General features: G+C 33.7%; 1 protein-coding gene across 1 annotated transcript in view; it reads left to right on the top strand.

Annotated features, from left to right (window-relative positions):
- The window catches only part of SLC9A9 (solute carrier family 9 member A9), a 679,861-nt gene that overhangs the window by 13,860 nt on the left and 639,771 nt on the right, over positions 1-26,230 (top strand). The window contains exon 2 of the mRNA XM_082713071.1: positions 4,163-4,256. The gene's annotated coding sequence lies outside the window, so the exon portion shown is untranslated. The remainder of the gene's footprint in view (positions 1-4,162; positions 4,257-26,230) is intronic.

The following is a 26,230-nucleotide window of genomic DNA, read 5'->3' as shown; positions in this document are numbered from 1 at the left end:
GCAGGCTCCCTGCTGAGCAGAGAGCCTGATGTGATGCAGGGCTGGATCCCAGAACCCTGAGATCATGACCTGAGCCTAAGGCCGAGGCTTAACCCGCTGAACCACTCAGGTGCCCCATGATATAGAAAATTGTTGAAGTCAAATACTAGGCAAGTATCTATAAGAAAACACAATAATAGAATAGCCCTGCCGGCAAAGAAAACACACTAGAAAGACATACTGAACATACATGCAAATTGAAACATACCATTTCAAAATGAGTTAAAAATATTAGAAAAAGTTAGAAGGTATGTAAAAACAACAAGAATCAGAACTAGAAAAACTCAAATTAGCTGATATAACTCAAAAAATAAAAATCTATTTGAGAATTGATGAATAAACTAGAGAAAGCATATACTCAAATACAACAAATAATATCTTATTAGAAAGAGTAGATTAAAAGACTTAAAATAACAAAAAATGAGATAAAAAGGATTTGAGAGAAAATGACAAATATTGGAGAGATAAAAAGATTTGACATATGGATGGGGTGCCTGGGTGGCTCAGTGGGTTAAAAAGATTTGACATATGGAAATGGTAATAGAATAGAATAGAAATTTAGGTAATAGAACAAATATAAAAAACTTGCTGAGGGGTGCCTGGGTAGCTCAGTTGTTGAGCATCTGCCTTTGGCTCAGGTATTGATCCTGGGGTCCTGGGATCAAGCCCCACATCAGGCTCCCTGCTCAGCAGGAGACATGCTTCTCCCTCTCCCACTCCCTCTGCTTGTGTTCCCTCTCTCGCTCTCGCTCTCTCTGTCAAATAAATAAATAAAATCTTGGGAAAAAAAAAAAGAAAGAAAAACTTGCTGGAAGTATTATTATAAAATAGGTGTTAAAATAGCATACTTTTAACTGAAAATATCAACCCAGAACAACCAAGACCAAGACATGTTCTAATAAAATGGACTTAAAAGAAACAAAAAAAATCCTTTGGGAATCTAGGGAAAAGAGCATATATTTAGTAAGAGCATCAAAATGATATTACCATGAGATTATTTTTTAGCATCAATACTTTAAGCCACAAAAATAGAGTAACACATTTAAAATACTTAAATGTAACAAGGCATAAGTAGGATAAAGCAAATGAGTAATAATGATATATTCTATATCTATTATTTTGTGTGGCCTTGAGAACCAGGATTCTCAGTACAGGAGAAACAAAGTACAGATGTAAAATTAAAAAGGTTATATAAAAACCATGTAGTTTTGAATTTGTAAAATCCTAGAAAAAAAATTACCAACCAATAGCAAATAGTAGCCCTAGTTTCCAGACTATTGTTTGGACATACCTTTGTTTGTTTGTTTGTTTGTTTAAAGGAAACCATGGCTGCTTCAAGAAATTACTTATGATGAAATTAGCAGACACATTCTTTAAAATATAAATATTTTGAAAGATTTATAGGAAAACATGAAAATGAGAGGAATGGAAGATATGAAAAACCCTAAAATGAAATATTTATATCTAAAAAATATATCCAAATGAAGAAAAACAAAAAACAAAAGCAATAAATGAGCTGACTATACACTAAAATAAAAGATAAATGAACTGAAGATATAGCAAACAACAACAAACTTTGAAGCTAAAGGACAAAGAGCAAAAGGGCTGACAGTAAATGAATACATTGTTTCTTGTGACTGTACGGCAATATCAAGTATCAAGTAATCTAAAATAAGTATAGATGGTGTCCTAGAAGAGGGGGGCAGAAAATTTTTAATGAAATAACAGTCAAATATTTTTAGATATGAAGAAAATTGTCTATGCACAAGAGCCCAAAGTCTAGTGAGTCCCTAGCAGAGTGAACGCCAAGAAAATCATACCAACATATGGAAATTATTGAAAGTTAATGACAAAAAAAAAAATTAAATGAGCCAAAGACAAAAAAGGCATTTTACATATAGTGCAGTTAATAAAATAAGAGTTGACATTGACTTTTCATTAGAAACAATATAAGCTGGAAAGCAATGGAAAAACATCTTCAAAGTACTGAAAGAAAGAAAGACCTATAACCAGATTCTATATCTAGTTAAAATATCCTTCAAAAATGAAGGCAAAGTAAAAACATTTTCAGACAAAGCTAAGAAAATGTATCACAAACCAACACTATAAGAAATGATGAAGTTATTTTAGACTTAATAAAAATAATGCCAGATGGAAATGTGGACCTACACAGATGTTCTAACAACCTAATTAAAAGCATTTTACCTGGTTAGGTAAAAAAGCAAGGCAAACTGTATGGTGTGCACAATAATCACTTTGAATATGAAGACAGTGGTAGGTCTGTAATCATAAAAGAAAGCTAACATGGCTATACTGATATCAGAAAAATAAACTTCAGGTGAAATGGTATTACCAAAGTAAAGAATGGCATCAAATTAATGGATCAGTTCATCAAAAGGGATACAAGTCTTGAATGTATATTCACCTAACAAACTGAGTTTCAAAATGCATGAAACCAAAACTATGAGAACTGAAAGGAAGATTACATTAATCTATAATTATGGTTGAATATTTCAACACTGTTTAGTAACTGATGAAAGAAGTTGAAAGCAAATCACTAAGTTTATAGAAGATATGAACAGCAATATCATTCTGCTTAACCTAATCGAAATATAGAAAACTACATCCAGCAGAAAATACATGTGCCTTTTGAGTGCACAGAAAATACTCATCAAGATAGATTATATATTGAACCACAAAAACATTCCAATAAGTGAAAGGTAGTCAATATCATACAGCATTATTCTCTGACTATAGTTAAATGAAATATAAAAATAATTTAAAAATTATCTGTAAATAAATACCTAAATATTTGATAATTAATTACACAGGTTTAAATGACCTATGATTCAATGAATAAATAACATGGTAATTTAGAAAATATGTTGAGTTAAACCGAAATGATATGAAATTATTTTTTAATTATAATGAGAATACACATCAAAACTTGTAGAGTACAAATAAAGTGATTCCTAGAAGGGAGTTTATAGCTTTAAGTGCTAATGTTTTAAAAAATAATAATAGTAAGAGAAAACATTTTAAAAATCAATGATCTATTTTAAAGAGCTGAAAATTAAGGCCAGTATAAGTAGAATGAATGAAATAAAGAATAGAATTTGAATTAAACAATAAATAGAAAAAAGTCCAGTGAACAAAGAGCTAGGTCTTTGAAAAGATCAATAAAATTGATAAACCTCTTTCTAGAATGATCAAAAAAATAAAGGAAGATAAAAAATGTCAAATATAAGGGAATGAAAAATGATAAATCTCTATGGAGCTTATATACATTAAAAGAATAATAACTACCTATTTTGTAAAAAAACTGACTACTTAAAACTGTTAAGATTGAAATAATCTGAAAGATCAAATTAACAAAACTGGCACAGAAAAAAGATACACGTGAAAAACTCTCCCATTAAACATGAAATTTACTTTTAAAAACTCCCCACCTTTAAAACAAAATCAAAGTCATCAGTCCTACATGATAGGACTGGTAAATTTAAGAAAAGATTGGAAGAAAAGTAACACTAATCTTATATAGATTTGAGAAAACAGTGGGAATGAAATACTTCCAATACTTCATTTTAGGAGACCAACATTGTCCTAATACTTAAAACTGGAGAGAGAGGTTACAAGGAAATAAAATTACAGACTAATATCCCTTATGAAGGTAGGTGCAAAAATTCTTATCAAAATACTATAAATCTAATCTAGTAATACATAAAAATAATGTATCCTTACCAAGTAGTATTTATCCCGATAAGTAAAATTGATTCAACTTTTAAAAAATACAGATATTTAACTTGAAATGGATCAGAGATCTGAAAATAAAAGCTAAAACATTATGAAACTTCTAGAAGAAAGCCAAGTAGAAAATCATTACAAAACTGAAATAGACAAAAATTTTTGAAATAAAACACCAAAAAGTCCCATCATAAAAGCAAAAAATAATAAGCTTATCACAATTAAAAACTCTTTAATTTTTTAAAATGTCTTTTATAAATTTTAATATATTCTTTAATAAAATAAGGAATTAAAGTGACTGGGGAACTGGTTACAAAAGTTATTGAGAGAGTGGGCATGTGGGATCTGAGATGTAATTGGTTGAATATGTAAATTTCAGGCATCCATGAGGAGATCATCCTGACTCTGTTGACATCCTGAAATAATGCTCAATGCCAAGAAATCTCCTTGACCTTAAAAACCTATTTGGCAAGGTAAGGCCATACTTCATCCCAAGGTAGAATGTGAAAGCAGCTATATACCTTAGGACTAACTTACAATCTATTATTCTTTTGCAATCATCACTTATTGTGTGATTCTGACCTTCCTACTCCTTTTGTTCTTTCCAGTTTCTTCTCAATCATCAGCTATTGATTAACAGTGCTCATCCAACTCATCCTTACTGAATTGTCTTTCTTTGCTTGATGCTGTAGAAGTGCTGAAAGAGCCCATAGTGATAACTGCTTTTCTTCTTTTCTTCTGTGCTTCCCACTCAGGATTGTTTTATTATCCATTTCCTAGGTGTAAACCTGTATTATAGTGTGTTTTGTTATGACGCAGTTGCAGTCTCCATTCCTTTCAGAGTGGTCTTAAGAAATGTTATTATTTTAGGTTTTGCAACAGTGTTTTTATTTTATTTTTTGCCAGTTTTATTGAGATATAATTGATACATAGCACTGTACAAATTTAAGATGTATAGCATGATTCAATTTACATATTTATGAATAGATTACCACAGTAAATTTAGGTAATTTCCATCATCTCATATAGATTTAAAAAAAAAAAGGAAAAAGAAAATGTTTTTTTCCTTGTGATGTTGAGTGCTTTTTACCTGTGATGACAACTCTTTACTCTTTTAACAGCTTTCAAACATACCATAGAGCAGTGTTAACTGTAGTCATTATTATGCATATTACATCTGTAGTACTATTTATCTTAGAACTGAAAGTTTGCTCCTTTTCACCACCTTCATCCAATTCCACCCTCCACAACCCACTGTCTCTGGTAACCAGAAATCTGATCTCTTTTTTCATGAGTTTGGAGGGGTTTTTTGTTTGTTTGTTTGTTTCTTCAGATTCCACATATAAGTGAGATCATGTGATATTTGTCCTTTTTTAACTTATTTCACTTAGTATAATATCCTGACGGTCCATCACTGTTTTCCCAATGGCAGGACTTTGTTCTTTTTTTAAATGGCTGAATATTCCACTGAATGTGTATTATTTGTGTATTATGTATGTATTACCACAACATCTTTATCCATTTATCCATGAATGGACACTTGGGTTGTTTCTGTGTCTTAGCTATTATAAATAATGCTACCATGAACAGAGGAGTCCAGATATTTTTGACAGTGTTTTCATTTCCTTCCAATATATTCCCAGATGTGGAATTGCTGGAGCATATGTTAGTTCTAATTTTAAGTTTTGGAGGAACCTCCTTACTATTTTCCATAGTGGCTATACCAATTTACATTTCTACCAATGGTGTGCGTGTTCCCTTTTTTCCACATCCATATGAGCATTTGTTATCTCTATCTTTTTGATTATGCTGTGAGGTAATACTGTGGGTTTTGATTTGGATTTCCCTTTGGGATATTGAGCACGTTTTCATGTATCTGTTGGCCATTTGTATATTTTCTTTGGTCACAATTTTTAATTGTATTTTGGGGGGTTGCTATTGAGTTGTATGAATTTTTTATATGTTTTGGGTATTTTATTTATCAGATATATAGTTTGCAAATATTTTTCCCATTTTGTAGGCTGTCTTTTTACTTTGATCAAATTTTTTTTGTTTCTTTGTTTTTGTTTTCTGTGCAGAACTTTTTAGTGTTAGGCGACCCACTTTTTTTTTTACTTTGTTGCTTGTACTTAAGATGTCATACTCAAAAAGATCATTGCCAAGACCATTTCAAGGTTTTTTTCCTTGTGTTTTCTTCTAGGAGTATAAGGTTTCTAATCTTATCTTTAAGTCTTTAAACTATTTTAATTCATTTTGTGTGGTATAAGATAAGGGTTTAGTTTAATTTCTTTACATGGAAATACCCAATTTTTCCAGCACCATTTATTGAATAGACTGTCTTTCTTCCATTGCGTATTCCTGGCTCTCTGGTCAAATATTTGTTGACTGTATACACGTGGGTTTATTTCTGTGTTTTTGATTCTGTTCCATTGATCCATATGTCTGTTTTAATGCCAGTATGATATGATTTGATTAGTATAGCTTTATAATATAGCTTGAAATCAGGAAGTATGATGCCTCCTATTTTTTTCTTTTCTCAGGATAACTTCTGCTTTTTAAAACACCCCATTAAGAAAATGATAAGACAAGCCATAGATTGGGAGAAAAAGTCATATATATATATAACATTATATATTTATAATTATATTTTATATGAAAATTATTTTATATAATTTTATATAAAATTATTTGTTTTTAAGTAATATATTACTAGTAAATAAATGCTGAAAAGGTATTTATTATCAATAGTCAGAAAAATGCAAACTGAAACCCAGATGACCAAATGACTATAAACCTTTTAATTCGATCAAGATGAAAAGAACTAGGAATACCAACTATTGGCAAGAATGTGAAACAACAGAAACTCAGACATTGCTGGTGGTATTGAAAAACTGCACACTTTAGAACACTGTTTAACAGTTTTACAACATCTTAGAAAACATTTATACAAACAAGTCAATGTCAAGAAATAGCCTAATAATTTACCTTATTCCAAAAATGAGGAGAAAATTATATAGAATTTCATCCCAGTAATAATCAGTGCTGGAAGGCTATGAAACATCATTTACATTTCCCCAGAAAAAGAAAGAACATCCAAAGAATTTGATATGAAACCAAATTATTGCATAGGTTTAGGCTAACAGATGTTATAAACCTATAAAAATCATAGGATAAATTATATCACTTTTAAAAAGGAAAACACTGAAATTATTTTTTTTTAAAGATTTTATTTATTTATTTGACAGAGAGAAATTACAAGTACACTGAGAGGCAGGCAGAGAGAAAGAGAGAAGGAAGCAGGCTCCCTGCTGAGCAGAAAGCCCGATGCGGGACTCTATCCGAGGACCCTGAGATCATGACCTGAGCCGAAGGCAGCGGCTTAACCCACTGAGCCACCCAGGTGCCCCGGAAAACACTGAAATTATTAAAAAGAAAATGAGCCTAAAGAAAAAACAAAAACTTAAAAAAAAAAGAAAAAACAAAAACTTGTAGCAAACATTTAAAAAATAAAAGAAGAAGGGGTGCCTGGGTGGCTCAATCAGTTAGGTGTCTGGCTCTTGATCTTAGCTCAGGTCTTGATCTCAGAGTTGTGAGTTAAAGCTTTGTGTTGGGGCTCCACACTGAGCATGGAACCTACTTAAAAAAAAAAAAAAAAAAAAAAAAAAAAACAACAACAAAAACCAAACCCATAAAATAATTTGACAGAACTAAGTCCAAACATATCTCTCAGATGAATAAATTTACATGGAATAAACTAACCTAGTAAAAGAGAAAAACTCTTAGATTGAATCACAAAGCAAACCCAAGTATAAACTATAGATTAAAGAGATCTAATCCAGAAAAGTTGAAAATTAATAGTTGGTATAGACATATCTACAAGTACCCACAAAATAAAAATAGGGGATATTTGTGCATGTTTTTCCCCAGTTTTACTGAGAAAGAATTGGCATACGTCACTGTGTAAGCTTACGGTGTACAGCATGATGGCTTGATTTCCATGTATTGTAAAACGATTCCACAATAGGTTTAGTTAATATCCACCATCTCATGTAGATAAAATAAAAAGGAAAAGGAAAAAACAATGTCTCCTTGTGATGAAAACTCTTAGGTTCTACTCTTAACAACTTTCCTACATACCATACGGCAATGTTAACTATAGTCATTATGTTGTATATTATATTTGTATTATTACTTTATGTGATAAGGATAAATATAAGATATAAGGTAAACATAAGATAACCAGAAGTTTATACTTTTTCACCACTTTCTTCCAATTCCCCCTCCTATCATCCCTGCCTCTGGTAATCAATTATGATCTCTTTCTATGAGTTTAATGTTTGTTTGTTTGTTTTTCTGGATTCTGTATTTAAGTGAGATAATACTGAATTTGTTTTTTTTCTGTCTGGCTTATTTCCCTTAGCATAATGCCTTTAAGTCCCATTCATGTTGTTGGAAATAGCAGGATTTCCTCATATTTATGGCTAAGTGATATTCCGTTACACACACACACACATACATATTCTATTATATTGATGTAATTATAACTAAGTACAACTAAATATATGTATGTGTGATATATGTATATGTGTATATATATGTATGTGTATATGTATATATATATATGTGTGTGTGTGTGTGTATATATCCCTCATCTTTATCCATTCATCCATCAGTGGACACTTAGGTTTGTTTTTATTCTTGGTGATTGTCAATAGTGCTGCTATGAATATGGGGCTATAGATATCTTTTCAAGTTAGTGTGCATGTTTATATATATCAGTTTTTTTCGCACTAATTGTTAGATACTTATCAATCCCATTTCCTCTTCCCCATGGGGAAACTACATTTCCCAGCCCAAACTTCAATATGGGTATAGCGTGGTGACTGGATTCTGGCTAAAGTAATGTGGTGGACAGGATACACCCACTTGCATGTCTGACAATAAAATGTTTCATGCAGTCTTCTCACTTTTTCTCTTGATTAACAATAAGCAAAAGACCCAACATAAAATTCTGAGGGGGCCAAAGAACATGACTTGAACTAATTTGCTCTTTTCTAAATATCAGTACGTAGTTGATAGAGTATGCTTATTCCTCTAGAGAGTATGGTCCTCCACATAAACAGGTGACATCTTCAGGGGTGATTTTCTCCTTCTGGGGGCTCTACTTAAATCCCAACTATCAGATATCCTTAAACTTCAGGGGAAAGGTAATGTTAAATTTTGCTGAGAGTAGTGCAATATAAAAACCATTTTCATTCAGCTACTTTCCACCATATAGAGTTTATGAATCATCAAAGTCTTATACAACTATTAATAATTTCAGGTCAGTCCAACCATTTGATGAGAATGATCTCATTCCTGTCATATCCCTTTGTCCATATAATTTCTATTACTATATTGTGTACTAACTCTTGGCATAGCGTTATGATTTGGGGTTCTTCTGGTAGCTGATCTTTTAAGTATAAACTAGTTGCCAACTCCTAGTTACCACTTTTATTGCTAAATATATCCTGTTACTATCTCCTGGAACCACTTTTCAAATCTTTCATTTAAGCCATATGCAATCCTATGATTTTCTTTCATACAAAGTGGAATTTTCTGTTTTGGTTTGGTTTGTTTTTTTTTTTTTTCTCTCTTTAAGATGTAAAGAATTTCTCGCTATGATATTTATAGAATTTTTTGCAGATGATCTGGTGATTGTAACTAGTAATAAAGAGTCAAATTATATCAATGTATTAAAATGTGTTTGAGCAGTAAAATAGCACCACATTTTAGATTTCAAAGTCCTATTGAACTGCTCTAAAATCTCAGCCTTAACCAATCACTGTTGACAAAATGATGGATGTTATACTCTTTTAAAAGTTTCCTTATGAGATTATTTAAAATTCCCCCTGCTTTCCCTATCCCATATGTCTGGAGTGTCTATGCTTCATTGGCCCAAATCAAACATTGCTTTAGGAGTTTGGGCAATATAATGGCCTCCTTTGTCTCTTAGGCCCCTGGCTAAGGTAAAGTTTAAAAGTACATCGTTGAATGTTAAATCATCCTCTGTTACACTTATAAAACTGGCTCATATTCTCCAAGTCTATTTGTCAATGTTATTCCATATCTAAATCACCCTATTGTTCTCTTAAAATGAGAAAATAAAAGGTACTTTATTATAAAGAACATAAACATTTTTTTCACTTAAAGATTATAGTCCTTGATTTAATTTTCCTTCTTGTTCCTCCTTAACTGTTTCTGAAAAATAGGAGACACAGCCTGTTAGCTAATAGTTCCTAAAAAATAGTAAATTCCTAAACAATCATTGAGCCTTGTTTAATGATGAGAATTTATTAAAATAGTGGTTGTGTTACTTTTTTAAAGCTGCCATAAAAAGTATCACAAACTAGGTAGTTTATAGAAAGAACAACAAAATTTATTGTCTCATAGTTTTGGAGGCTAGAAGTCTAAAATTAGGTGTCTACAGGGTTATGCTCCCACTGAAGCCTGTAAGGGAATCCTCTCCATCATATCATTCTAGCTTTGGGTAGTTTGTCAACAATTTTTGGCCTTCTTTGGCTTGTAGAAGCATTACTCCAGTCCTCTATCTTCATGTGGTATTCTCCCTACATCTCCTGCTGGAAGCTTTCCTCCTTTTGAAGCTCAGACTTCTGGAGAGTAGAGTTTAAGTGTGTGGGTACAGGAAGCAAAAAACTTGCTAGTGGATACTAGGAATGATGGTGAGTGATGCCACTCCCATATCGTCTAGGAGCATATTTCTGTCTAAGTTAGTATCCTGTATACAATGTTGTTTTTCCCTTAGCCAGGATTCACAGGTCCAGGAATCAAAGGATCGAACTAGGAATGAATCCTGTTACTGATTGATGCAACTGTTTTCCATACCCCAAAGGCTGACCAGTAATAGTGTTTTACTGATTAGTTGAAATGAACTCTCTTAACAACAACAACAACAGAACCTCTCAGTAGAAAATAATTAGTAAAATAAATAGATAATTATATATTGCCTATACTGTAAATTTTTAGAAGAATTAAGTAGCTGCTTATTTGTGTCTTCTCTGAATTCTTTATAGTTTTTTCCCTTCCATCTGTCAGTTGTTACTCCTCAATCTTACCATCTTAAATACTTCATTTATCCCTATTGGAGAGGGAAAAAGATAAACCCAATCACCAGAACAGCTCAAGAAAAAAGAATACCTCCTGTGAAGCAAGTAAAAAAAAAATAGAGAGGCAGATTTTTGACTTTATATTCTTGAGTTTGCTGTACTAGCTTACCATAGTGAGATTAGTATCATTGTCATTCACTTTGAGTTTTTGAGTATAGGATATATATTTACCAATAGAAAAGTATGTGGACACTATGCCATGGTCTATTCACCTCTCCTTTGTGTGTAACTTTATTATTTTTGAAATACTTTTACATTTATTGTGTTGTTTAAACAAAAGATCTTTGAAGTAGATTTATTATGTTTTAAAATAAGAACACTAAGGTTTAAGGCAGTTAAACAATTTGTGTTCAGACATGTAACTAGTTTAGTGGCAAATATGAAGCTCAAATTCTACTTTTTTTTCCCGCTACTGCTCAGCTTTAGAACAACTTTACAAATGAAATCCTCTAACAAATATTGTAATAAAGACTAGTGTATTAAAATTCTCCTTTTAAACTTTTAAAACTAATGCTGCTTGTATGAATCTTGTTCTAAAAAATATAATAGCTTAAAATCTAATTTTCATTCATCATTTACTTCTTTTTTTTAAAAAAAAAGTTTATTTATTTATTATTTATTTATTGAGAGAGAGAGAGAGAGAGAGAGAGAGAGTGTGTGTGTGTGAGCAGGGGGAAGGAACAGAGGGGGAAGGAGAGGGGAAGAATTTCAAGCAGACTCACACTGAGCGCAGAGCCCAAGGTGGGACTTGATCTCACAACCCTGACATAATGACTTGATCCAAACCGAGTTGGAGGCTTACCGGACTGAACCACCCAAGTGCCCCTTTTCATAATATACTTCTAAAAACTACTTCTGGATTATTTGAATATTAGAGTATATAATAAAACAATTTTAACAAAAAACAGTTACAGCTGAAAATTATCATTTCTTAATAACGAAAATTTTTTTAGTCATAGTTTAAGAAGACCTCATGCATCATTCAAAATAATTTTCAAAATTACTTCATGTATTTATCCCAAGGACATTTAACAAGTTGTAGGGGCAATATTTCCTTTTATTTATGTTTTCTGTAGTAAAGCATTGCAAGTCATAAGGTGCCAGTGTTTAGGTCACAGGTATAACTCCTAAAAGAAGTAATCTACTTAGAAAGGAAATGACTGCCCACTTTGTTTAAAATCAGTCCTGTGTGTTAATTTAAGAGAGGAAAAAGTATACTTTTAAGTAAAGATGATGATCTAAATATCTGTCTGCACCCCTGATTGCTTTTCTGAGCTCCAGATATGCTTACCTGTCATAATGACCCTATCCACTGGGATGGCCACTAGACACTTCAAACATAACCTGGTCTTGCCAGAACTCTTGTGTTAGCCCTTTATCCCTGTCTTTGTAAAAGCTAAAATCCAATACATTCTTATTTCCTCTTTCCTTTACACCCTATATCCATCCGTTCTGCAGCAACTGTTGGATTTACTTTCAAATTATAACCCAACCACTTCTTGAAAACTCTACTGCCACTGCCCTAGTCCAAGTTGCCATCATCTCTCACCCTAACTACTGCAGTAGTCTGCCTGCTTTTATGAGACCATTATCCTACCATCCAGTCTTTACATGGAAGCCAGACTGATTTTTTTTACAATGTAAATTAAACCATGTCTGTTACTCCACAGCCCACAACATGGCCCAATGTCCTTATCTTGGTTTAAGGGCCTACATAGTCTTCTGTCTGGCCCTATCTTGTACCACTTTCCCCTTACCACTGCTCTAGCCATACTATCTTTCCAGCTCTTCCTATAAACACACCAAGCTTATTTAGATCTCAAGGCCTTCCCACCTGGTATTTCCTTTACCTTTCACTGAAGATATTTGCATGATTCAGTCCTTCACATCATTCAGGTTCCCCGAGAAACTTCTTGCTTGCTCTATCTAAAATGTACCCTCCCTGTTACTTAATTGCTTTTGACTCCTTGATTCATTTTCTTCTTAGGAAGTGTTTATTTTCTGTTTTTACACTAATTGTCCCTCCTGCATGAATAGGAGGTTTGTGTTTTTCATGGCTCCATCCCCAGTGCCTGGTGTAGTGCCCAGTGCTTAGAGAGAAATAAGTATTTTTGAATGAATGGATGAATGCATTTATTTAAATATTCATAGCTCTAAAATTGAGGGAAAATAGTTTAATTTAAAAATATATAATGCTAGCTTAATAGTTACATTGCTTTGGAAAAATCTTAGTTAAAATTGTCTGCAATTTGCTTCCCTGTATAGTTGATCTGCTGAGTGACTCAACCCTTAATAGGCACACCTGATGGCAGATGCAGGCAGTGCAAAAATGAGGACTAAAAATATATAGTCTGTCTTCATCTACAGCAGTGGTTCTCAACATTGGTCATATACTAGAATCACCTGGGGAAGTAGTAAGAGTCTGATAAGCAGGCCAGATTCCAGAACAAATAACTCAGAATCTTGGAGGGTTGCATTTAGGACTCCATTAACATGTAAAAAATCTCCCCTTCTGATTATAATGGATATCCAAGATTGAGAACCACTGATCCATGAGGCAAAGGGTTTTGCGAAACTATTCCTGATGCCTACAATAGTGTATGAGGTATTCCAGTACCTGTTGAATTAATTAATGGGTGGGTTAATGAATGGGTAAGTGTAAAGTGTGTTGATAGCCAGTTGAACTGAGCATCACTTGAAAACCATTCAGAGGGCTTGGCTGGTAGGTTTGGTAGATTTAGGATCCCTAGTTACACTTGAAATTTAGATAAAGAAAGGTTTTTTTGTTTGTTTGTTTGTTTTTTAAGTAATGTGGGTCCCAAATATTTCAGGGAGCATACAGATACTAAAAATATATTCATTATTTGCCTGAAATTGAAGTTTAAGTGGGCATTCTGTATTTTATGTGGCAACCCTACCTACTAATGAAGGAACAGTTAAGGTTTTCTTGTAAAATTCAGCATATTATTAAAATATTTAAAATAATTCACTGTTGAAGGGAATTTAATCTTCTATCTTCAGCTGTACAAAGCTACCATAAAAACAGTCTATTATTCTTAGGAATTAACTTTGCCTTTTTAAGCTATTAATAGAGTAATCATAAAAAAGAAGTGAATTCTTCCACATTATAGATTTTTCAAATGAACTTAGAATTTAAATTCTTCAGTATCTGTTTTTGAACTATCAAATCTTATACACTAGAGTAAAACAAGAAAATTCAGAGGTTATGCTGAAGTATACTCTCAGCATAACCTCTGAATCAGAGACTTTATCAGGTGCTATATTTTTAATTCTCTTCATACCCATATGAAGTGTGAGAAAGACAGTCACTCAGGCTCTAGACCTGTATTTTTCCCCAGCTATTTTCTGCTCATTATACTGACTAGTTAAAGTGAAGATTAAATGGTGATCTTGAATAAAACTTAACTTTAATGCTGGAAAAATAAAATAATTGAAACAAATCAATTGAATAATTGGTCATACAAGCAGAAGTCTCAAAGACACTGCCTTTTTCCTAAAAGATCCGTAAAAGTCCCCATCTTTTGCAAATAGCAGATAAATGCCTTTCCACCAATAGGTAGCATTACTCATGTGTTCAGAAACTCTCCAATGGGTGGGTGACCCCCCAAAAGTATCAATTATGTTTCATTTTGAATGTGGAAAGAATGAAATGTTGAAAAGATAAAACAGGAAAAGCTATTCACATTTCTAACATTTTCTTTCTCCATTTACAGAAAGCACAGTATGGGCTAGATTCTATGCTTCCTGAAGAATTTGCAAGAAGTGGCTTGCTAAGAGTTAGATGGTCGAAAAATATTTGATTTTATTTGCACAATGTCTTTGATTGTTTGAGTACCTCCTCTTCAAAATTTGCCCAAATGTTGTAATGAAAACCAAACTTTTATAGCAATTTTCCAGGTTCTGTGACATTTTTTTGTGGGCATTTTAGTAACCATCCCTAAATCTAATAATGGATTTAAAAAAAAGTCAGAAAAGGAGAAAGTCTATTCAGATAGAAATTTTAATTCATCCATCCCATAATTCTGAGACTACTTCAACAAAGGTAAAGTCAAGTAAGCTATGTATTTTCTGCTTATCACTCTAGCTGACAATCTTCAGTGAGGATACAAGAACATTAGAACTCAAATTGAGTTTTCTGACATGGAGTGTATCTGGCACCATGCTCTTTCATAAGCATTATTGCACTTTTCTCAGAGTTTAAGATTACATAATTGCAGGATTTGTACATTTTCAGCAACACACACTATTTAAGATATCTGATGTAGGTATTACATAACTTTGAAGTACAAAATTTCAAATTATATTTTCAGAAAGACTGTCCGGGGGAAGTGGATCCAGGTGGAAGTGCTTAGCTCTGTTTTGACTTTTAGTAGTCCTCATATTTACCTTGCAATTCAGTATAAAAGGGAATGCTCTCAATTCAAGATATTATACATGGAACTATTTGATTCCCTAACAATTTTTGTCACATTTTAAACATATGTGTATATGTATTTTCTTAGTGTATTGATTTTATGTTTTTTTTAAATAGGATATCTATGTTAATAATAATAATAAGAAGAAGAAGAAGAACTATTCCTTGCTGAGGCATTATAGTTAAGGTTAAAGGCATGGGCCCTGGGTTTTTTCTTCTTGTGTTCTGACCCTACCTCTAACTCTTACTAGCTGTGTAACTTTGGCAAAACTAACCTCTCCAAACCTTAATCTCCTCATTTGAAAACTTGAGATAATAATAATAGCTACCTGTTGGCACTGTTGGCTAACTGAGAAAATACATGCGAATTCCCTAGCACACAAAAGGCAGTAGGTGATTGGTAGCTGCTCTTCTAAGGGTAGAATCTGTAAACTGGAAATTAACACTTTAATGAACTCATTTCTGAACTAGGGATAATAACAGTAACTACCTTTAGGATTTTTGTGAGGATTAAATGAAGTGAGGTGTGTCTACTACACTAAGCTTAGTGGCTGGTATATAGTAAGCAAGTCAATAAATGGGAGCCATTGTTTTGTTGTTATTATTCACCAATAAAAATATCACCCTCATTTTATTGAGTAGAAACTTGGGCCAAAATAGGCTAGAAGGTAATTGGGCCAGCAGTCATACCCTGGTCTGGCTCCAAAGACCGACCTCCTTTCATGACAATCTATTTGGCTCTAACCGAGGGTAATTCTGTCATTAAAAAACTAAGAGCGAGAGACCAAGAAACATGTTTTATTTCAGTTCAGTTGCTCAAAGACAGGACATTCTTCCTACCACTTTGCTTATTACTATATAATAACTGAAAAATACATTGTTTACTCTAAATTTTGAGGCCTTTTAAAAAACACCATAATGATCTTTTTTCATTCATACAGTGAGAATATAGAGATTGCACAACCAAATAAAAAAACAAACTAATATGATATTCTTTAAACCCTCCAAAATATCTGCTAAAATTATAGACTTAGTTACAATTTTTGGTGCATTTTAAATGAGTAAGGAAGCTGATATTTAAAATTAGAAGTATTTTGAACAAAGATGTTAAGTGAAATTTTTATTTTTGCTTTTAATATTTAGTTTTTACCTCAGGTGTTTACAAAATGCACCTGGCTAAATATAAATAAGTCAATCAGTTAGTGTTCCAGATGTCTTGGTAAATATCCAGATGTTTGTGATCTTAAAAAAGGATATTTTCAAAACAACCATTTTATTTTCCCGCTTTTCATCTGTGAATACTAGCTGAGCTATTACACTGATTTAACTATAATTTCCTTTTTAGTATAAAATAACCTGAATCTTTTCGTAGGGAAAATCCAATTCCAAAAGTATAAACTTTAAGTAACTTCGAAAATATTTTAGAAAGTTAGAATAGAAAGAAAAAGAAGGACTATTCAAGCCAGGGATTGATAAAATTTTCTGTCAAAAACTAGATAGTAAATATTTTAGGCTTTGTAAGTCACATGATCACTTGAAACTACTGCCTTTGTAGAATTGATAGGCATGTTTGAATTTCAATAAAGTTTTACTCACAAAAGTAAGCAGCAGTAGGCCATATTTGGTTGGCCTGGTTCTAACCATACTAAATATACCAGATATATTCTATTTTGGATAATAAGTAAATATATAAGTTAGGGAGGAGAACATTTCAAAATAGTGGGACCTATCTCTCTCCAGTTGGCCTTGAAGATATAATGATTATACCTCATTTATCCCCATCTCCTTACTCTCCTTATCTGACCTCCTTTGTCCCCCAGGAAGCTAACTTTAACAGACTGCATCACCCTCCAACTTTGGGGTTACACTAGCCAGACATGAGAAGCTAAAAGAGAGAAATTCTTACAACTTTGGAATGATTCACCCAGCCATAGTTACTTAACTGCCTTCCAAACCTGGACTGCTGTGTCCTAAGGCAAATCCACACTGTGCACCAATCTTTTCCCTCTCCTCCAAACTAAAGTGTATTGCTTCTATATTCTCCCAGGGAAAGCTTCCTGCTGATTTTTACTTAGAAAATACCTGATAAATCTGCTGAGTATTAACTAAACCTCAGGAGGGACTTCTCTTTATTAGAGGATTTCAAGAAATGTATTAAAAAGTAAATAAGGGTTCTTTCCAAACTTCCTTTACCCCTGGGGATAAAAATATATGTTTATAAAAAATAAAAAGTTAAAAAAAAAAAAAAAAAAAAAAGTAAATAAGGAATTTATAAAGATGGTACTGAAGGCTACCCTGTGGAACATGGGGGCCAAAGAGCCATTCTGGCAACTCCTACCTTAGAGAAAATTAATTATCCATAAAGTCAAACGTGATACTAGTTACAAATCAAGATTTGGGGACACAGATGTTTTTGTATCACCTCACCAAATGCAAGTTAGGCCTTTTAAAACAAGTGGTGAATGTTTATTGATCTGTGATACCAATAGTCTATATTTATTTTTAAATTAGTCTAAATTGTCAGGTGCTATGGTACCCATGATGTAATTGAGAGACGGTGAAATAGAACTAAAGTGATTTTTTTTTCATGTAATCTTGATGAAAATTAGAGATGTTGCTGGTTTGACCAAGTATGTGTCTACAAACAATCTGCTGTTTATTAGCACCACGCTCTAACCAACTGAGCTAACCGGCCAACCACCAATCTGTTGTTTAAAAAAAAAAAAAAAATCACTTTACAATTCTGTTAATGAACCATTTGTACTTTCGTATTTCCTAAAGTGCACTTCCCGGAATACTAATCTTATAAGTCTCTGTAAAGGAGTGTGGACATATTATCTATAGCCTGCTCTTAAAGGAAGGCAATGTACAGGAACAGATTGAAGGCTCTGGGAAGTATTGTAGTAACTAACCTGTTTAAGTTTCTTCAAAAAATATTTCCCAAGCTTACTTAACCATGAAATCTTATTTTAAATGTGATTTTATAACACTTCATAGAATTTACTTTGGGAAATGCTGGTAAATGGTATCAAAATATCTGCTTTTGGGACACCTGGATGGCTCAATTGGTTAAGCGTCTGACTCTTGGTTTTGGCTCAGCTCCACACTCAATGGGGATTCAGCCTGAGGATTCTCTTCCTCTACCCATTTACCCACATGTGGTGCACATGTGCACACTCTCTCTCTCTCTCTCTCTCTCTCAGTAAATAAATCTTAATAAAAAAAAATCTGGTTTTAATCACTAGGAAAATCGCCACTATTCCATTCAATTATTTTTGGCATCTATCAGTTAATTTGAGTATTTGTTACTTAAAATTCTTATCTTTGAAAAGATTTAGAAAGAAAAAATTAAATAAGACACTTATTTAATAAGTGTCTTATTTAAATAAGACACTTCCCCAAATGCCTGGTAGACATAGCTTTTGCCTGCCTCCAGGTACTATGACTGCTAAAGTCAGGTCCCCTATAGCCCTTGAGAATAAGGACTTCCTATCCATCTTCAACATTCAGCATCACCTTTTCTTGGAAGCAGTTTTAACCCGTGGATCCAGTTATTTGCCTCCTCCTTTACACTTCCCTTGTTACAGCATTTAATGATTGTGTTTATAGTCCCTGATTTACTTACCTAAGCCCATACCCACTGCATCAGAAATTCCTTAAAGGTGGAAACTATAATTAATCATTGGGGTGCCTAGGTGGCTCAGTTGGTTAAGCCACTGCCTTCAGCTCAGGTCATGATCCTGGGGCCCTGGGTCAGGTCATGATCCTGGGGCCCTGGGATTGAGTCCCACATCAGGCTTCCTCTGCTTTGTGGGGAGGCTGTTTCTCCCTCTCCCTCTGTCGACTCCTCCCCCTGCTTGTGTTATTTCTCTCTGTCAAATAAATAAAATCTTTTAAAAAACCATCTTTGTTCCTAATATATAACACGGTATTTGATTTTTAAAGTAGATGCTTAACAAAATGTATTCTTATGACAATTTGAAATAGTTTGAGGCTCCTATAGAAATAGTTTGCACTCTCACTAGATATTTTGGCAGTGGTATGCTGGAACTGGCATGTACCAACTCTATCAGAGCAGATTGTCAAAATTTGAGGAATTTTGCAAGATGATTAAGTTCACATTGGTACCTTGATATCAGCTAATGGTGAGAGTATTTATACCACAGAAACTGGCAGAAACTAAACCAAAGTTGTCCCCCCCCCCCCGGGAGCCAGTTGTTAAATATTTTCCAGCATAGCCTATATGTATTTTATTATTGTTTATCAAATTGGTATTTAATAAACAATAATAAAATAATTTTAACATTTTAAAAATAATAATTTTTAAATGAGTTGTTCTGTCTCCTCATTTGGATTGCAAATTCTCTGGGGAAAAGGCTACTGCTTTCTTTTCCTTTAATGCCCCAAGGCCTAGGAATTTACAAGCCCTCAATAAATAGTAATAACAAAAACTTATAAGCCCTCAATAAATGCATGTGGAGGCATTAATGTCCAAAATAGGCTTTGTGTTTTGAGCAGTGGGCAAAGGTAGGGTGGGCGTGGGAGTGTCTGAAAGGAATGAAAAATTCAAGAAAATATTTTGAGTTGATTCTAACAATGAATTTTATATATATATATATATATATATATATATATATACATAGATATATATATCTCCATATATTATACCATATATTATTTTTTCCTTCAAATTTTATGTTTATTCTCAAATTTTAAATATGTTGAAGGATTTGTATTAAAACCAGTGACATAATCATAGCCACAAATGATAATCTCAGGGATATAGGATTTTGCAGTGGTTGGCCTATAGACAAAGACATACTTAGAACTGCCACAGAACTGCAATAAAAATTAGCTGAAGTTGCAGTATTTCATTAGTCCCCCATTTTATTTTTTGACAGAAAGAGTGAGCACAAGCAGGCGGAATGGCAAGCAGAGGGAAAAGGAGAAGCAGGCTCCTTGTTGAGCAGAGAGCCCAACGAGAGTCTCAATCCTAGGACCCTGAGATCATGACCTAAGCCGAAGGCAGATGCATAACTAACTGAGCCACCCAGGTGCCCCAAGTTCTCTATTAAGGAAAAAAAAAAAAGATCTTAAAAGACCATTAATTTCCAGGGATATTATCCAACCTCATGAGCTAATTTATTGTATGGAATGTGATCAGAATTTCGATACAAGTTTATGACCACATATGAAGAAAATACTGCCTGCACATGTAGTATTTATGCTCATGTTGTTGTAAATGAAATAATCCCTTGAAGCCAAAGGCATCTAAATCTGGAATTTCACCTAAGCAAAATGCATATTTAAAAAATATTTTAAATTAAGATGTGTTCTGTATATCGTAAAATATACAAATGTTAAAAATGAAGCTTGAGGGGCGCCTGGGTGGCTCAGTGGGTTAAAGACTCTGCCTTCAGCTCAGGTCATGATCCCAGTGTCCTGGGATTGAGCCCCACATCATGCTCTCTGCTCTGTGGGGAGCCTGCTTCCTCCTCTCTCTCTGCCTGCCTCTCTGCTTACTTGTGATCTCTGTCTGTCAAATAAACAAATACAATCTTAAAAAAAAAAAGTGAAGCTTGATAAATTTTTATATACATATAAAACCTCTATAACCATCACCAGATCAAGACGTAGACATTTCCACCTTGCCAGAAAGTCCTATTCTCCTCCTTCCTTGTTAATTCCCAACCTTCCCATGGCATTATTTTGACTTCTACCATCATAGATTAATTTTGCCTGTAAAATACATATTTTTAACAATGTATTTTTTGTTGTTGTTAAAAAATATATTAAAAGGAAAAATTACTGTTTGGTACTAGGTGGGCAAATGAATATGTAACAGATTAGGTTGTACTCTCAGGCACTTAGAAATACTTTATCAAAGTGATTTTTTAAAAAATATCTGCCAAGGGGCGCCTGGGTGGCTCAGTGGGTTAAAGCCTCTGCCTTCGGCTCAGATCATGATCACAGAGTCCTGGGATCAGGCCCCGCATCGGGCTCTCTGCTCAGCGGGAAGCCTGCTTCCTCCTCTCTCTGCCTTCCTCTCTGCCTACTTGTAATCTCTGCCTGTCAAATAAATAAATAAAATCTTAAAAAAAAAAAATATCTGCCAAGATGGGATTGGGAGGGAGACAAACCATAAAAGACTCAATCTCAAAAAACAGACTGAGGGTTGCTGGTGGGAGTGGGGACGGGAGAGGGTGGTGGAGATATGGACATTGGGGAGGGTATGTGCTATGATGAGTGCTGTGAATTGTGTAAAACTGGCGAGTCACAGACCTGTACCCCTGAGGATAAAAACACATTATATGTTTATTAAAAAACTAAAAAAACAAAAAAGAAAAAACTTAAAAACAACAACAATGACAAAACAAACAAACAAACAAACAAAAATATCTGCCAAGACTTTTGGAGTTGTCATTTATTACAGATTGTATTTACTCTGCCTACAGTTCAGTTAAACTCATGACTGTTTTCGTATGAAGAAAGTTTTTATATTCTTTAAGTCCATTGTTAGAGGACCAGGAGTACAGATTAGACATATATACTTTTGTCAAGAGTTTTATGATCTAATATCTGTAGATCTTACATGCCTTTCACCATTCACCAACTGTTTACTTCATTAGACTTTCTCTCCTAACGTATGTTTAAAGTCAGTCTAGGATTGGAATCTGGTTCTCCACAACTTTTACCCTATGGTTAAATCAACCTTGTAAAAAGAAAAATAAAAGATCTTTCCTTTCACATGGGCCACAGAGATGTAGCCATAAAGCCGAATACTCTTGCTCAAGTGGAACTTTGTAGGCCCTGAACAGATGGTTTCTGGGAAAAACCTAAAGGGCATGATTATCCACAATGTGTCTGCACAGGCAAGATGGACTTCAGAGTCTGGAATGATAATAATTATATTTTGTATGGTCTAGAATTTTCCTGCTTCCCAGGTTGTTTTTGAGAAGGGGCAGAATGTGAATGAAAAAAGCTCAAGATAGCCTTCTTTGGGTGTTGCTTTCTGGCTTGCTGCTCAACTCTGAACACCACAATTCTGTCTATAATTGTTAATGGGGTTCAGGCTAGAGGTTGACTAGACCCCCTGTAATTTTAATGTCTTCATCCAATATTATATAGTGACTATTGCTGTTGGTGATCAACAAGCCATCCCCACCTTACCCGTTGATTCCCCTGGTGGAGTGTAACAAAAGCGTTATGAAAGAAAGGATAATGATTTCTGCATCTTCCCTTTAATTTAATTTTAATTATTATTCCCTCTAAAAATTCCTGTGCTTTTTTTTCAAAGATATTTGATTCAGTCTAGTTCCTTCAATATCCCAAACTTGAAATTCAAGTTAAAAAATGTCCCCCTGGAATTATGCCTAGATAATGATTTTTTTCCCTTTTCATCATTCTTTTTAAACTTAATTTAAATGAAATCAATTAAACAAATCTTTTTTGGCTTCTGTTATGTGCCTGACATATATTCAAAGTCCTGGGGAGACAACAACAAATAAAAAGATCATAGTCTATAAGGTAGAGGTTATAGAGAAAGGGTAGATCTGGGAATGTTTTTTCTTCAAAAAGAAAAAAAAATTTTCCACTACAAAAAAAATGTAGTGAATATTGTGGTGTGGCTTTCTCTCCAGCATCAATTTGGCTCTTCATAGAAACTTTCCTGAACTTTCATTTTGGTAGCCACAATGACTTCATACACCTCTGGCTCTAGGCAGGATGATCAGGTTTCAGGTAGATAACTTACTTTCATGTGCTGATCACAGTGATTGGTTAATGTTTGCACCGCCCTAAGATAGCCAGGCTCAGCATGAGGCTAATACATAGAAGACAGAGACCTGGAAAGGAATGAGTCTATGATCAAGCCAATCCTGAAGCCCACTGAAGCCCTCGACTTTCCAGTTGTATTAGTCAATAAATGTCTTTTGTTTTTAATTTGTTTTTCAGTAAATATTAAGTTGCTGTAACAAAGAAACAAAACCAAAAATTAGTTGTTAAAATAAGATGTTAGTTTATTTCTTGCATGATAGTTTGACTTCACTATCTAAGGGTGAAGAGGTGCTATTAAATGAGGTCATCCAGAGACTGCGAGTCCTGCTTTCACCAAGATGACCTCCTTTTAGGGATGGTTGAAGCTGGGTCACATGCCATGTCTATAGCCTAGCGTATAGGAAAAAGAGAGAGATTGGGGAATATATCCCTCTGTTTTAAGGCCAAAGACTAGAAATGGCAAAGATTACTTCTACCCACATTACCATTGGTCTGTTTCATTACCTGGCCATATCAAACTACAAAGCAGACTGGGAAATGTAGTCTCTAGCTGCATGCCTATCTAAAACTTATGAGTAAGAAGGAGAAAATAGATTTAGAAAACAGCTAACAATCTGTCACACAAGTTTTAGTTTTTTTTTCTGTTTCTTATAATATCAGAAGTTCTGAGACATAAGAGGAGATATTCATGTTAACATTTATGTTTAATGAGGTATAGGTACTATAGAAGCACACAAAAAAAGAAACATTTTTTCTTCCTAGGTCTTGCCTTAAGGATAAAAATTGCAATTCTAAGGAACTGTTTCTTCTAACATTATTAGTAGGGCATATTTAAGCCATTAGAATGTTTTTGGGGATGTTCAATAATTTTTCTTTGATCCATTGTCTCACAATTCTCTCTAACCTATCTATTATTTGTTTTTCATTTAGTCTCCCACTTTCCTTCAAAGTATAGTCTCTAGAATAGCCTTTTATTGAATATGTTGAGTCATTATCTTTCTGAGCACATGCAAAACAAAAAGTGTTTTCCAATTAATCATTATTTTTACTTGTTTAAATGAGAGTACGGAAATAGTCAATGGCATTTATAGAAAAGTAGTTCACCAATCAAAACCTGGTCAATATTTAATATACTTATCAGGCCATCTATGTGTAAATGGTTCATTTTAGTCATATAATTTCACTGTAAAATTAAAATAATGAAACATTTTAATTAAAACCTAAGAAAATGATATTACAATTTTATTTGAGAAAAAAAATTGCTTCCTATTAAAAATTGGCACACCAGAGCTTATAGATTTTTTTAAATATTTTATTTATTTATTTATTTGACAGAGAGAGGGATAACAAGTAGGCAGAGAGGCAGGCAGAGAGAAAGGGGGAAGCAGGCTCCCTGCCAAGAAGAGCGTCCTATGCGGAGCTCAATCACAGGACCCTGAGATCATGACCTGAGCCAAAGGCAGAGGCTTAACCCACTGAGCTACCCAGGGGCCCCAAGTTTATAGATTTTTTTTAAAAGATTTTATTTATTTATTTGAAAGAGATCACAAGTAGGCTGAGAGGCAGGCAGAGAGAGAGAGAGGAGGAAGCAGGCTCCCTGCTGAGCAGAGAGCCCGATGTGGGGCTCGATACCAGGACCCTGGCATCATGACCGGAGCCGAAGGCAGAAGCTTTAACCCACTGAGCCACCCCGGTGCCCCTATAGATTTTTTTTTTTTAAATAGATTTTATATTTTTAGGTAGTACTAGATTCATAGCAAAATTGAGAGGAAAGTATAGAGAGTTCTCATATACTTCATTGTTCCCACGCATGCATAGCCTCTTTGATTATAACATCTTCCATCAGAGTGGTACATTTATTATAAATGATGAACCTGCATTGACACACCATAATTACCTCAAATCCATAGTTTATATTACGGTTCATTCTTGGTGTTATACATTCTGTGGGTTTTTATATATGTATAATGACATATATCCACCATTACATTATCAGACAGAATAGTTTCACTGCCCTAAAAATCATCCTACCCTTGGCAACCACTGATCTTTTTACTATCTGCATGGCCTTGCCTTTTCCAGAATGTATGGTTGGGATCATATAATATATAATCTTTTTAGGTAAGCTTTTTTCTCTTAATTACTTGTATTTAAGTTTCCTTGAGATCAAGAGAGCTCAAATATAACCATAATCTTTTTATAATAGTCCAGCTGATAATTTTCACTTGAAGTAATTTTTTTTTCATTTAAAATATTCTATTTCACATTAGATCTAAAATGAGTCTTTTAAAAGCCTTGGGAATCATTACTGAGGTTTCCCAAGAAGATGTTTTCCTCTCTTTTTGCCACCAATATTTTGTTTTCTTCCTTAATCTCGAGGATTTGCTCTCCTATGAAGGGAATTTCCACTGTAGCATTACTTCTTTCTTTTTCAAACCTTATGGTTTGTAGATACAAACACACACACAAATTCATTTATTTATCAATATGTATATAAATTTTAAGATTTTAGTATCTTAAAAATGACAAGATATTTCACTTTACCCAACACATCCTTAGCAGTTAGGTCTATGTATAGCTGCTGCCTTTTTCATTCATCTTCCAAAAAATTTTTTTAAAGAATTATTAGTATAGCAATAAGATGAATTATAACAATAGCACCTCCATTGTTTGTTGAAGAAGAATTCAATAAAGAATCATAGCTATTAATCAGTCAATATTTTATCAACTACATAATAGAGACTATATAATGATTATCCTGTATATTGTATGGGTATGCCATTAAATTTAATTCATTTTGATTGGTACAAAGGTAAAGAAATAGTACTATAGGGATGCCTAGGTGGCTCAGTCGGTTAAGCCACTGCCTTCGGCTCAGGTCGTGATCCTGGGGTCTTGGGATGGAGTACAGCATCAAGCTCCTTTCTCAGCAGGGAACCTGCTTCTCTCTCACCTCTGCCTGCCACTCTGCCCACTCATGCACGCTTTCTCTCTCTCTGACAAATAAATACATAAAATATTTTTTTAAAAAAATAGATAGTACTATAAAATAAAATATTTATATTCTCTG

This window comes from Mustela nivalis, assembly GCF_964662115.1.
Source record: "Mustela nivalis genome assembly, chromosome: 1".
Classification (NCBI taxonomy): domain Eukaryota; kingdom Metazoa; phylum Chordata; class Mammalia; order Carnivora; family Mustelidae; genus Mustela; species Mustela nivalis.
Note: the sequence above shows the minus strand (reverse complement) of the source record. Positions and strands in the feature narration are given on the sequence as shown.